This window comes from Larus michahellis, chromosome 6 (genome assembly GCF_964199755.1).
Source record: "Larus michahellis chromosome 6, bLarMic1.1, whole genome shotgun sequence".
In the NCBI taxonomy this organism is placed as follows: Eukaryota; Metazoa; Chordata; class Aves; order Charadriiformes; family Laridae; genus Larus; species Larus michahellis.
Window position 1 is genome coordinate 5,441,271 of NC_133901.1, and position 10,745 is coordinate 5,452,015.

A 10,745-nucleotide genomic window follows, 5' to 3' on the forward strand; every position below is an offset into this window, starting at 1 on the left:
GGCATGCTTCAAGGACAAAATTAAAACTTTTCCATAGCGTGCAGCCATCAATCACCAGAAGGATGTTCTTGTACACCAAGTACAACACAGTATAGTTTTCCAGTGACCTTAACACACTAGCCAACATAGGAGCTGCTATAGTAATTACAGATTACATTAAGTATCAAGTAAAAGCCAACAGCCAACTACTAGGCAAACCTTTTATGCATTATTAAAATCATATCCTTCCCAGAAGATTCAAGCTAATAAAACTGAATTTGATAATGCAATCAGTAAAAAGCAGTTTTTTAAAAAAAATCTCCTTTGTTGATACTGTCCCAAGAAATCCTATGTTTAATAATGCCTAATATACATAAGTGTAGAAATAATCCCTCAGGTATGTTAACAGTTTCAGTTGCACACTCCCTGGGACTGCCTTGAATTTTTTATAATTATATTTTATTAAAAAAGAATTGTTGTATATCAAGTGTGCATTGCGCTTAGATTAAAGATTAAAGACTGCAGTTACCTAATATTTCAGCAATTAATTCAGAAAATTGTAGAAAGTATGAAATTGGGAGGATTGTTCTTACATATCAAGAAGCTAGTTCTCCTTCTTGAGCAACTGTCTGGGGCAGTTTGTTATGGGGCCTGAAAAATAAAAAATATTAGAGATTTGATATGAAAAAAGGAGGAGGGAACAAACCCTTTGTATGTAAAGAGACCAATGTTCATGGATAACCTTTCTAATAAATCACTTCTGACTGGATATATCCTATATTTGGTCACCTTAAAGGAGCCCTAGTGGGCCTGACTTTCAGACCAAAAGTTTCTGAAAACTTGGCATTTTGAGGGATTGTCTGAATAAGAATTTTTTTTCTGTCTTGGCCAAGGTAGTGTATTCTGTTATATAGTAGAACCAGGGTTAGCTGTGTTTGAGAGCTGGCACTGTACAGCAGCTGCCTTTGTGAGGTTATTGGTCAATCTCTGATTTCATACAACTCTTAAAATTTTAAAACAAGGTATATGCTATTCCCACATAACATATACAAAATTTAGAAAAAAAGTTAATACTGAACAATATTCTGCAACTAGATTAGTGTTCTGTTTCTGTGAGCCTAAAGGGTCTAAGGTCTGGCTGTAAAGCTGTCGGCAAATGAGTTGAGTCTGCACCGAACATCTAGAACATGGTTCAAAGCAGAATGTGGTGGAGATTCTCTGAGCAGGTCGTGAAATGATTCAAAATGAAAAAGGCCAGGATAAATCAGTTTCATGACAATGTGGACAATGTGTTTTACCCACAGAACACCATAGATGCAAAAATCTAGCTCTTCAATCATTTGCTGGCATAGTGGTACAAGAGCCTAGCCCCAGCCATGCCTAAATGAGGACCTACATGCTTACTTTTAATTCAGTTCTTCCAGACTGATAAGAAATGTTGCAACTTTGTGTGTTAAATCACAGCTATTACCTAAAGCAAGAAGTACTGTCTAGTCTGTTCCTTTTGAAGGGCATGGAAATACTGCTTCCAGTAGGAGTTAACTGAGAGTTTGTCGTTCTTAATTTAGGCAGTTTGTTAGCTATTCCATGTCTGGATATAGTCTTAGCTATAGTTTTTGAATCAAAGTTGCCCTAATAAATTCTATTTTTATGTTTTAAAAGTCAGATTGCTTATTCAAAAACCAAAGTGTAGGTTCCTATTTTTTTAAAAACAAAACAAAACCTCTCCCTCCTGGCCTGAGTCTTTATTGTTTGCTGTCTCAGAAAACTTGCCTGAAGCAGAAAATGGATCAAGGAGCAGTAGTACAGCAGGCCAAAGTCAGCCCTCGTGCAGGTCCAGTGCAACAGTTGGAGGTATGCCTGCTGAAACTGGTACTGCATTTGGTCCTCTGTCTTCGCTGTGTGAGCAGGGATTCGGTTTCAGTACTTCAGAGGTGCCCAAGAAAACTTTGTAATTGATGTTTTCCACTCATTTTCTTTCTCTGCTGGTTCTGTATTTTGGTTGAGTCGCATTTCCCCAGCTTTCAGATGTATGTTTGAACGCTGGAAAAACTCACTCTCATGCATAATGAAAGAGGAAAAGTTACAGAGGAGGAATTTATTGGCTAGAGTCTCCATTCCTGCTCTATATCTTGCTCTACAAGCTCCCACAGCAAGTGAGTGGTAGAGCCAAGAATAGAACACCACTTCTCTGACACCCAGTCCAGTGTCTTAACCCCTGCCTCCCATGAGAAATTTTGTTTCGGTTTTCTGTACAGTGCAAAGATAAGATCATACTTTATTTTGGTGCTTAAATTGATCTCTAGGGTGAATGAATAAGGTTGGGAAATAGCCAGAGAATAACACAATGTAAATAGTGAAACATAAGGAGGTTATATATATAACACTACGGCTTCTCAGACTGCTGTGTGTCTAGATAGAATTAATTAAAAATTATATGAAGTATTAGAGTCCTTTCAAGTTTGTTTTGAGCGCACAAGGTCATCTTCAGAGAGAAAGCAGGATTTCTTTTGCTCAGCTGGATTTTCTTTGAGAGCAGCCAACAGAGGTGTTCTTTTGCCTGTAACACAGTGGTGCTTTTCCGCTCTGGTAGTACTTGCTTTGTCGGGGATAATAGCAGGTGTTGTGTTGCTTGTTTGGGGATAGCAAAGGAACTTGGAAAAAGGTGGAGTTGCTGTGGGTTGACTAATGCACTCTAACTGCAAAGCATTGTTATTATTATGGATTGAGTATAATGAGGAGTAGCATGTGTAAACTTAGCAAGGGGATGTTAATGTGAAATGTGTAACTGCATCCAGTATTCACAAGTGATGAAGGCAAGAGTGATCCCTAGAAGTGCTGACTCAGCACCTCTGACTTCTGAAACAGCTGCTCCTCTAAGTTTGGTTAAGAAAAATGTACCCTCTCCAAAATATCCAGCTGCGCTCAGCTGATAGGGGAACTCACATTGTCCTTTGTTTTGGTGTCCACCAAACCTCCCGTCAGATTCGTGATCGCAGTTGTGCTATGTTAGACAGGTCCTTTTCAGGACTTCTCCAGAAAGACTGAGTTTTCACAAATCAGGAAGTTATCACCTTGCACCCAGTTTCAAGCAACATAAGAGCTTCTCTTTTCCTGTCTTTCCCAGCATACGAGCAAGAGGCAAATGCTAAGTGCCGCAGGTGAAAGCTGGATCTCACTTCTCTTTTAAAAGCATATGGGTTTGAAGAGTAAATATTTGTGAAAGATTTATTTCCAGAATCTCTTCACACATCATGAATGGGTGTCTATGTGTATATGCAGAGAATAGAGATTGCTGTGAAAGGATAGAAAAGAGGTCACGGTAACTTTCTGTGTTCTTTAGCCATGCTCACTGCTTTTATACAAGCATTTACAATACAAACTGCTCAAATGTTGAAAATGACCCTATCTTATTTTAGATACCTAGCAGTGTAGATGCACAAGGAAGTTGCTAGGGATGAGCTGAACCATGACCTTACGGCAGCACTGGGACAGAGAGATCCATCTCCACTGATGGCAAAATGACACATTTGTTTGCTCACTGGCTAGAAATGATCAGGAAATTTTTGGCAGTGCTTTACACTTGGGAACTCTTTATTTCTCACCACTGAAACATTTTGTGGGAACATGCCAGTTTCAGTGAAACTTCTGTAATAAAAACTTTGTTTTCAGGGTAGAACCTAAAGGGAGTATGCTCTAACCCTGATCTGCCTGTCTGAGAAGAAGGACTTAACCCTCAAAGTCTTCACATTCCAGGAGAGCCCTAATTCTGGGTTATGATGTTGTTAGAGTGCTCTTTTCCTGTGCTTTTGTACAAACAAACAAAAAAACCACCCAAGCAACAAACAAATCCCACTTCTAAGTTCATCTTGTTGCAATTGGGATTGCTTCTGAAATTTTGAAATGATTTCTGGGATGGGAAAAATTATTTTTCTTCTTTTTCAACTTTGCACCTCAGCACTCCGTCATGAACTTTGCATCTGAGATTTTGCTTTTGATGAATGAGCTCTCAGCCATAAAGACTGCTGTGAACTAGGCTTAAGGACTTTCCTGAAAAATGAAAACCAAAGGGCTAAACCACAGTTACCTTAGGAAATGTGAGGAAGGAGAAAAATGAGATCTTTGCTCTCCTGCCTCTTCTATAGGGTTTTGTCATTCATTCTTCTGCCAGATTCTTCTACTGCCGACACTGAGTGCTCCTGCTCAAACATGAGATGCGGGTAGAGCATTGCCATATTTCCAAGGAGGTTCTCCTGGGGTTCTGAGCTGGTGCTGGGCTGTGGCATCTCTAGGGACTGGCAGGCAAACGGAGATTTCATCTGTTGTTCTTTCTGGAACCTGATGCCTATCGTTATTTACAGCTTGCTGTAGGTGTGTCTATAATTTTTTTTTTGTCATTATCTGTGTGAAAAATGAAAGGACTGAATTTTGACCTCAGATAAGTGTGAGATGACTACTGTTTATACTGTACCGTCTTCCAGGCAGCAGATACCAAGAAGCTGTTCCTCTAGGCTGCAGAACTGTCAGAGAACTCGCGGTGACATCTTTACATAGGATTGTATCAAAGTGAAAAATTTACGTCTTACAAATCACTACACAGTTTATGCATCCCCCTCTGGGAAGATGCTGGGGAAAAAAATGCTTGAACAGCTGTTTAGTGTGCTATTAGAGTGTGCTCATGTTATGGTGATGAGTGCAGAAAGAAAGCAACAATACAGAAAAGCAAAGGGGAATATTCTAGAAATTTTTCCACAGAAATTTTGAAAAAGACTACTCGGTAGTCAAAGTATTAAGATATTGTGCTTGATGACTTTCATCTAAAACAGTGGGGCTTTAATATATGTTGGGTTTAAGTGTGATTGAAATCTTTGGGGATTCCATATCTAGCAGAAAGGTCTGAGCAATGGTATTTGTACTTATGTCCTAAGCAGAAGTAGGAGCATATATAACATAGAAGGGAGTAATTCCTATCTGATGTGGAAGGAATTGAACACACTCGACTTCTGTCAGCTGCGAGTGGTGTCTGGATATGCCCTGTATTGATATAATGTGTTGGTCGATGTGTGCTTTCATATAAGCTTCAACAAATTGAAATAGCAGTGCCCTAATTAAATCTTCCTTCTTAATGTCTCTTAGAAATAGCTATCGAATCAACTTTGAATATAGTCGCATAAATTTTGTCAGTGCATTCATGCTTTAATACTAATGAGTCCTATGCCAAAAGTATTTTGAAAAACACCTTTCAAAGAGAACAAACGTGGTTTATCTCAGCCAGTGTGGAAGTCTTAAAAAATATTCTAGTGAAGGACTGTAACAGAAAAGAGTATTTGCTGGGCACTGGAGTGCAAAGGAAGCCAAAAAAATCATAGCTTTTCTGAATTATTTTTATAAGTACCTCAAATTTGCTTATGACAAACTTTTTATTTCACTTTTAATCTTAATAGATTGAAAGCATTTTTCATTTCTAGGTAGTTTTTACTCAGTCTTTGAACCTTGAACCTGATCATTTTAATTCTGCAGGAACTGGAGGATGGGGTTCTTTGTTTTGGTACAATAAACATGCTATAACTAGCCATGGTTTTCTGTTCCCTGCTCTCATAACTCTTGTTCTTTGTGTGATGCTATTTGCATCTTAGCTACAGCAGGCATCAAATAAGATGTTTAATTAAAATTGTTATCGGAGGTCCAATTTAAGATCAAAGATCACATGTTATCAGAGATACAGTACCTTGAGACCACAATAATAGGTGCTTTAGAAATAGTTAGATGGGTTAGATTAGATAGTAATTTATTTTAGCTTGTTTCCTTTTTCTTAGTACTCATTCCAGATACCATAACCTGCTAGAAGTTTTAAGAAGAAACAGTAATTTTTAAAGTGAAAAGTAAAAGGCATCCAGTTTAAACAAAACTGATCAAAAAATTATGGAAGTAGGAAAATGAGACCTTTAGAATAAATATGACCAAAAGCATAATAAACGTTGACTGGGAACATAATCCTGAACGCTAACATAAATCCGTTTCTTGTAGCAAACATTTAGTCTAATTTAATCTTTGAATGTATTACTGCCAGAAAGAATAGAATTTACAGGCTCTAATGTGTTGGTTACTCTTAAAATTCCGCTTTAACTATTGACGCTGATAGTGTCTCCCGCCGAAAAGACCATTTTAATTATCTCTGTCATTCATCTCAGTGAAGTCTATGCGTGTTATTATTTACAGATCATTCTTTAAACTACTAAATAAATTGTATACTGAGACGGGAACAAGAGATAAAATTATGCTACGTTGCCATCAGAGCGCCACAACAGTGTGTGAATTTGAGCTCTTGGGAGTTAAGAGCTTGTGATACAATACGCAGAAGAAAGCGAAGGCAGTGCTAGTTCGTTACATGGCAGTGCATCTGCACAGCTAATGCTCAGATCTCGTAAGACATTAATCACCTCTGAAAAGATGCAAGAACCCTGCACTTCTAACGTAGCCCATGGCAGTTAATGGAACTGGGCGATGTGATTTTACCTGTTTACTTTTGGTTTACTTCTGAATTACTTTGATTTTAGATTAAGTAATCTAAACATCTGTTTGATGGAGAACAGTATTTTTTTTGTGTTCTTTCACACTAAGAAATTATTCTAACAACTCTTCCGGCTAATAAATCATAACTAAGTTGGTTTCTAACGCGTTTGAACTATCAGCCAGTATGTGCAGAATGTTATCAGTTTTCATGTGTTACAGATAGAGGAGGTGGAAAAGTGGTTTTAAAATGGTGTTGAGCTACTGCAAAAATTTTCCATTTGCTTCTCAGCCGTTGCCTTTGTGCAATCTTGGGGCGATTGCATTTGAGTGGTGGGGGGTACGGCCTGCTGGAGGGACGTTCTGCAAAGCTTCCTTTGACACCGATGGAACCCAAAAAGCTCTTAACTGGGCAAAGTGCTGTGACTCTCCCAGGCGGACAATGGAGCAGAACTCTGCCTCCTGCTTACCAACTCCAGCCATCTCACCACAAAAGGACTTTAAATGACTTCCCATTTTTTCTTACCCAAAAGTGGCTTTGGAAACATGGCAGGAATGCAAATAAACAATCTAATCGGGCGTACAGTTCTCAGAACTTCATCACTCTTCATTATCTGGAAAACTGCAAATAAGCAGGCAAATGCCAGCAGGGCAGAGATGCATTGTCACACTGCAAATTTAGTGTTAGGGGAGTTATTTGTGAGGGCTAACAGAAAGCCTAGGATCCAAAATTTGTTACTTGGGTTCAGTCTTGTGAATGAACACTATTTTTAGAAATGAACTCAATTGAAAAATCCTTATTTTCCATGTAAATTGACATCTTGTTTAAATTCAGAAAGAAAAGAATCCTGGGGTTAAGTGTAAGACCCACAATTCAATTTGCATGTTGAGTAATTCAGACTGTAATAGAAGCTTTGTCATGTTAAGGTTAGGTCTTTCCTGTGGCTGTTCAAGTGGGCTCTAAAGACTTTTTAACGTGTTGTAGGATATTAAGGGGGGAAGGTTTGACCTACATCCATTTTTTTCAGACCCACTTCTGCAGGTTTCATCACACTTCCCATGTCTCGCACGTGGGACATTGCTGAGGGCAGGATAGGTGCCCAATTGCCTACATACAATTTCATCAGGAAAGGTATATGATTTATTGCCCTGTAAAGGGTTTTGACATGAAGCCTGTGAAAAGCACTATATAAATGCCAATACAATATAAAACGTCACACAAATACTTTACTCATTAATTCCGACCCTGTGCTTTTGTACTAGAGAGAAATGGGAGTGAAATATGAATGTGTTCCTTATGCTTTAAAGGGAAAAATGGGTTTGTGGATTTTATAAAGGCTGATGTGCTAACCCGCCTTTGCGGTTCCTTTAAAGACAAGGAGAAAGAAGCCCACTCCTGGTCTGGTAGTAACACTGTGAATTAAAGGAGATAAAGCACCGACAAAGGGAAACTTCATGTTGGTGATGACGGTCTTTGGTCATGATCCCATTCTCATGACACAAACAGAGGATTTCAGGTTTTGCTTCAAAATTTCATTTATTTCAGCACTACTAGCTGGAAGCCTTTCTTCCGTCACGCCATTACATTTTCATCCCCTTATATTTTTGCCATATTGTCCTCTTCTAACAGCTCAGTAATCAAAGCTTCCCCAACCTTCATGGCATTGGAAAGGCCTGTTTCAGAACATGGCTTCAAAAGAAAATGTGCTTTCCAGGAGTGTTTTACTGACCCGGTAGAACTGAACGATGCTTGTTACACTGTCTTCATTGTGTTGCCTAAAGGGGACAATGGCTCCTCAAAGCCCAGATCTCACCAGTCCCCAGCTCTGTCCTTCTGGGAGGCCAGGGAGGAAGGAGGACGTCACGGGAGATACCAGAAAACACCCTTACATCTCCTGCAATGATTTTCTAGCCTTGCCCAGTTCACTTTGCATAGCGGGAGCCAGCCTGGACCAGTTGGTATACCTCACAAAACTCTTGTGTTTCATCAGCTGAGGCTTTCTCTCACCTACTGACCCACCTGCGTGGTGGGGCTTCAGTTTTCTTAAACCTTTGTACATCAGCTTTAACTATTGCTGATTACTGAGTAAAATTTACTCCATTCCTTTATTTTTGTTTCAGGTTGCTTTCCAAATTCCTTCCTCTGTCTGTGTTGCTCCGTGATTTTGATTATTTCTATTTTCGCTTTTAATAGGATGTTCACTTTTTGCTGATCTCTGCTGACATTTTTCCCTTTTGATTTGTAGTACTATTAATTCCCCTCTGTTCAATGCAATGTTTTGTCTGCATTCAGAACATGCTTGTTTTTCTCTAGTGGCCTGTAATTACTTTCCCCCTCCTTCTCTTTAATTTTTCCAATTACGTCTCTACTGATGCTCCTTTAAGAGCAACTGGGGGTAACCTCTTGAGGATATGACTTTTTTTGCTCAGAAAGTGCTTTAAATCTTGGAAAGAAGCTTGGTTTGAGGATATTGATTGTACCTCTCTCTGATAAATTGGTAAATGAGGGTTTTTTTTGTTGCAGTTAGTTAATATGTGAGTCCTGGTGCATGTTTGGGGATGATCCTACATTGTCACCTTCTTGCAGCATTGGGGCCAGAGGCAAGCCAGCCCTGCTGTGGCACCTTAAAACAGGGACCTCCAACCCTTGGGTTTGGTGAAGCTTCTCTCCATTTCGGGTGAGGGATGGAGGAATGCTGAGATGAAGGGGCCAATGCAAAGTAACCCAGGATATCTGCAATGAAGTAGAAAATCAGATTCGGCTCTCTAGTGTTCCCATTTACCAGACCGACCTCCACCCTGGTCTTTCAATCCAGCTGCTAGCCTGTTAATTTTCCTCTGTTTTCCTTTCGGTCTCAATGTTGTGGAAATCCATGTCCTTCTTACAGGCAGGAATGAGATCTGCTTCACAGTTGGCATCCTGTACCGTTTTCATGGGGAAATATTTCTAGAGGAGTATTTTGCATGGCTTACTGGTGTTCTGTACTTGTCTCTCAACCCATGAATGCATTTCATTCTTCCCAACCCCGGTGTTTTCAGTGGCACTTTTACCAGGGACAGGACAATTCCAGGCCTGTTGGAAATTCAGAGCAAGCTCTTGCTTCCTGGCAAGGCGTCTACACCAGACCGTAAACCCATGTCCCAGTAAAACACATTTTCGCCTTGTTTTCCTCCTTGCTCCCGACCGTTGTCAACGCACCCGCGCTCCCACTCGGGACGGGTCCGCAGCGCTCAGCCGCGGGTGCCCGCACCCTGCAGTGCCGCGCCGCGGCCGCCAGGGGGCGCCGCAGACCGCGGGGTGCCGCGCAGCGCGGCGCAGGGGCGCGCAGAGGCCGGGGCGATCCCCAGCTGCGGAGGCGGCGGTAACCGCGCAGCTCCGCGGGGCACCGCGGCTGTTCCTGCGAGCAGCGCGCAGCGCAGCGCCGGCCTCCACGGGCGCGCAGTCGTTAGCGGCGGATTTCTCCGCAAAGACGGGGGTCGAGTAGCGTTACCGGGGGGGCGGCGGGGGCGCCGGCCTTTGCTCCCCCCCGCCTCTGAAGTCGTTTGAAGGAGCAAACAGGGAGGCTTTGTGCAGGCGTATGCGTGAATCGTAGTGCAAAAGAGCGAAAAAAAGAAAGAAAAGAATAAAAAAAAGTGGTCATAGTAGGTTTGTTAAGGAATCCGGTAAGTTATAGGAAGCAAAATTAAATGTCTGGTGCTTACACGACGGCATGTTTTACAAGGGAGAAGGAAACTGTGCAGAAAATGCATGGGCTTTTATTGTTGGTTTTCATTGCCTGTATTGTGGTGGATGCTTTATGCTACGGAGAGCAAGTTTAATTGAACCAGATCGCTGATTTCATAGAGTAGGGGGCATGGGGTAGGTGGGTTTTTTTTTTTGTTTTGTTTTCGGAGTTAACCGTTTCGGGGACCAGAGGCAGGCAGGACTGGGCTCCGCAGCCTCCGAGTTTCGAGCCAGCAAATAAAAACACATTACATTAAAACAAACACCGAGCCCGGTTATCAAAGCCTCAATCTCTCTCTATTATTTTCCCTTGTATTTGGTGCTTTTTTTTTTCCTTTCTCTCTCTCTCTTTTTTTTTTTTTTTTTTTTAATCACATCTGTCGTTCCCAGCCTTTCCCAGGACTGCAAACCAAAGTAGACAGCTTCCATGTGACCACCTAGTACAGGAGGCATTTTTTACTGGGAAACTTTGGAGTGTTTTTCTCCCTTCCTTTCCTTCTGAGAGCTCAGAAAAAGAAAATGTGCAATCTTC